This window comes from Camelina sativa, chromosome 20, assembly GCF_030686135.1.
Source record: "Camelina sativa cultivar CO46 ecotype springtype chromosome 20, ASM3068613v1".
Classification (NCBI taxonomy): Eukaryota; Viridiplantae; Streptophyta; class Magnoliopsida; order Brassicales; family Brassicaceae; genus Camelina; species Camelina sativa.
The window spans coordinates 16,066,003-16,070,398 of record NC_141899.1 but is presented as its reverse complement, the minus strand read 5'-3'; the positions used below and the strand labels follow the sequence as shown (position 1 = coordinate 16,070,398).

At 30.7% G+C, this 4,396-nt stretch overlaps 1 pseudogene; it reads left to right on the top strand.

Annotated features, from left to right (window-relative positions):
* Nucleotides 1–1,872: 1,872 nt before the first annotated feature.
* On the top strand, nucleotides 1,873–3,746 carry LOC104772599 (protein neprosin-like; annotated as a pseudogene).
* Nucleotides 3,747–4,396: the final 650 nt, after the last annotated feature.

Below are 4,396 nucleotides of genomic sequence, written 5' to 3'. Positions count from 1 at the left end.
AGAGAGCGTGAGCCCATGTGTGGTCCTAGTCCCACTTGTGCCCAAAAAGGATTGAAGTTGGTGCATGTGTCTTGATTGTAGAGCTATCAACAATCTCATGGTAAAGTATCAACATCGTATTCCTACTCTGCCTTGGCATGATATTTATGTGGATTTTGTGCTTGGTTTGCCTAGAATTAGGACTGGTAATGATTCCGTTTTTGTAATTATTGATCGATTATCAAAAATGGCGCATTTCATACCTTGTCACAAAACTGATAATACCTTGCATGTTGCTTAGTTGTTCTTCAAGGAAATTGTTCGTTTGCATGGAGTGCCTAAGTCAATTGTTTCTGATAGGGATACAAAGTTTTTGAGTTACTTCTGGAAAACGCTTTGGTCTAAACTAGGAACTAAGTTTTCTCTGTTCCAAATCATTTATGGCTTTAATCTTTTATCTCCATTGGATCTAACCCTTCTACCTTTAAGTGAAAGAGCTAGCCTTGATGGGAAAAAGAAAGCTGACCTTGTCAAACAGATCAATGAGAAAGCTAGAAAAAACATTGAGGAGAAGACAAAGCAGTATGCAAAACAAGCTAACAAAGGAAGGCGCAAGATAGTATTTGAACCCGGAGACCAGATGTGGGTTCACTTGAGGAAAGAACGGTTTCCAGCTGAAAGGAAGTCAAAACTGATGCCTATAATCGATGGACCCTTTAAGATCAAAAGAAAGATAAATGACAATGCCTACCAACTTAATCTTCAAGGTAAGTACAATGTGAGTTCAAGCTTAAATGTTTCTAATTTAGTTCCTCTTGTGGCAGATGATCCAGATTTGAGGACAAATCATTTTCAAAAGGAGGGGGATGATGTGATCATGGATGGAGCTAAGGAGGAGGAGCTTGTAGCTGAGTTTGAACTCGAGGAGCTTGTAGCGGAGGAACCATTGCTTGTACTTGAAGGACCAATGACTAGAGCAATGGCTAGGAAGCTAAGAAATGCACTAAATGGGCTTATTCGAGAGCTTATGGCCAAAGAGAGCATGGGAAAAACTATTGGGGATGATACCTATCAAGTCCAGCCCACTTTGAGTCTAATTCAAGTCCAAGAAAGCCCAAAATAATCACTTTATTTTGTGGTCAAAGAGGAGTATTTATAAAAATTAAAATTAATAATTAACTGTATATTTTGTTTAATTCCTTTTTCTATATTTTTTGTAATATTAGTAAATTTAAATTAAAAATAAGTAAATAATATTATAATTTCGAATTTTATGAATATATATATAGATATATATATATATATATATATTTTTATAAATTCTGTAATTTTTGATAATTATCTTTTTACATTATTAATATTTTTAAACAAAATATTTTATTTTTGTTGTAATTAAATTCTTTCTATTAAATATTAACTTTTACACATGTCAAAATCTGAGATTGATAACTAGACACATGTCAAAATCTTGTTAGTGGCTACCTTTCAAAACCTAAATTTATATAATAAGATTAATATGAAGTTTGAAATCCAAAAATAAAAATATAGTGTTATCATACATAAATATTAAGTACACACCTTAACATAATTAATAAACAAAAAATAATTATAAAATCAATTTTATCGTGACTATTTTTTTAAGTTACCGGGTCTACATACTGATTACAATAAGCAAATCCTTTTTTCTTTCTTTCTGATCAAAGTATTATCACACTCTCCATTTAATACTTATTACGTTATTAGTCAAAGTTAATAATAATATGAGTCACATAATATTGCAGTCAAAGATTCATATTTTTATTTACTTTATTAGGAAAAACTGATGTAATGCTAATTATATGTATATATAAGTAACATAGTGATTTCATTCTTGATGAAACAAAACAAAACAAAATGTCTTCACTAACTAAAATAGCACTGGTTTTAAATCTCTTACATCTATTGTTTTCAACAGCCTTAGTTCGTTCTAATCGAAGTGTGTTGCCTAGCTGTTCCTTCAAGGTTAGTGTTAATATCTTTTAGAAATTCATACACATGTCCCCCTTATTATTTTAATCTATTTTACTAATTCAATATATATATATATATATATATATATTATGTATAATCATGGATTGAGTTCAAAATCACCTCTATTTTTTTTTGTCTGTTGGCAGATAGGTGAAAATGCTACATATAATTGCGTAGATATTAATAAGCAACCAGGAATTGATCATCCTTTGCTACAAAATCACACAATCCAGGTGCACTGACAGATAAAAAGTTCATTTCTTATGTGATTTTGAATTTACTTTTATAAAATGTGATTTTGAATTTGACATACAAGTATTTTCAGACATGAATAAAGGAATCAGATTGACAACAACAAATCATATTCAAAGAAAAAAGGATGTCCAAGTGGAATCGTTCCTATTTTGAGAATCTCAAATGAATAGAATACCAAAACACAACTTTTTACCGAGAAGTATTTCCATCCTCTAACAGTCAATGATCCTAAAACACATGTAAACATTTAACTTTCTCCTTATACATTAGATCTAGTTATGTTTTATATGTATTTCAAGTATTATTCTATATATATGTCAATAAAACTGGTTCTTGTTAGGTTGTTGGAGTAAGGTCACGTGCTGGTCCATATCGTGGTGTTGAAGCTTGGTATAATGGATATACACTGAATATCGGAAAAGACCAGGCTTCATATAGTGAAATATATATAGGTAGTTGGTTGAATAACCAAGTCAATTTTATCCAAGCGTGTTATATTGTAAGTTCTACATTTTATTGTTTTTTTTTTGTAAAATTCATTTATAAACACTTGATAGGATTCAAGTATTAAAAGTCATTTTAACAGATAAATCCAAGTTTCTTTGGCACCAGACAACTTTGGACATATGGATATTTTAAGGTGTACATGTGAACTTTTTATTTTTTAGTTTTCCTTAAAGTATTTATACTTAATCCTTAAATAAAATAAAATATGAATAATTTCAACAGGGTAAAGATGGAAAAGGATGTTACAATACAGCATGTGATGGGTTTATTCAGGTATCAAGGAGAATTCCCATAGTCCAACCTATAAACCTTAACCCTGGAGTCCCTGATTGGACACGTTGGTCCATTCATCAGGTATTTCTTCAGTTTCTTTATATATTTTCATGAAAATAAATTATGAATTTAGAAATTAATTATTTATGAATCATATAAATGATCGACATGTATTTGCTTTAACTAATGTTAGTAGCACATATTCTTTTTCGTTTTTACAAATTTGTTTCATCTTTTGATAAATGAAAAAGGATAAAGCAACAGGAAACTGGTGGCTTACGCAACTGATAAAAAATGCATCCAGCGTAGATATTGGATATTGGCCAAAAGAGCTATTTGACATTTTAAACAGTGGTGCTAATACAGTTGGAGTTGGAGGTATAGTTCGTGCTTCCCATTCAGGTTCAAGTCCCCCGATGGGTAATGGTAATTTTCCAGTTGGAGGAGGCCGCACAGATTCAGCATTGTTTACAAATATTGAAGCTTTGGATTCCAACTATAACAGTCGTAAAATGAATTCTTTTCCTATGGAGATTTTGGTAGATAGTCCAAAATGTTATGGCATAAGAATTGGTAGAGTGAAACCATTTCATCGTACACGACTCGGTTTCTTTTTTAATTATGGTGGTCCGGGAGGAAACTCTTGTTAAGTTTAATATTTTACATTGTAATCTTTAGACTTGGTACATAATAAAACTTGTTATGAATTAAAATGAGGTACATTTGAGACAAGTTATTTCAAACTAAAAAAAAAAAGGTTGTGTTTGTTTGTTAATTTTGTTTGCTTTCTTTAGTATTTAAGATTGTATAATCGTATTTAGGTTTTTGGTTCTATGATTTAACTCACGGTATACCGAGAAACAACTTACTTTTTTTACATAATATTAATTTAATCAATTTAATTGGATATGTCTATTATTCTAAACCAAAAACAAGAAGTCTCCAAGAGTACATGATAGAGAACGTGATTCTAAAGTTATATGTATTTCTATTTTATGTTCTAGGATTATATTATTTCCTTTCTTATGTCTTAGGAGATGTCGTTATATATGAGCTCTTTAGCAAATGAGTGGATTATCGAAGAACAGGTCTAGAACTTTTGGACGGCTGCGCCATTAAACACTACATGAAATATGTATATTGTTAGGACGAAAGAAATACTACATAATGCTGTGACATCGGCAGTCATGATAGATACCTGTACCCCATGTATTATAGCGTTTTTGACATGCTTTGATAGATCCCCACATAAGATAGCATTTTTATATCATAACGCTTGAATGCTATATTACATTTTATCATTACACAAAACTAGTGCTATTCTCTCGATATATAAATTTTGTATATTTGAATCTTGTTTTGCATAATTTAT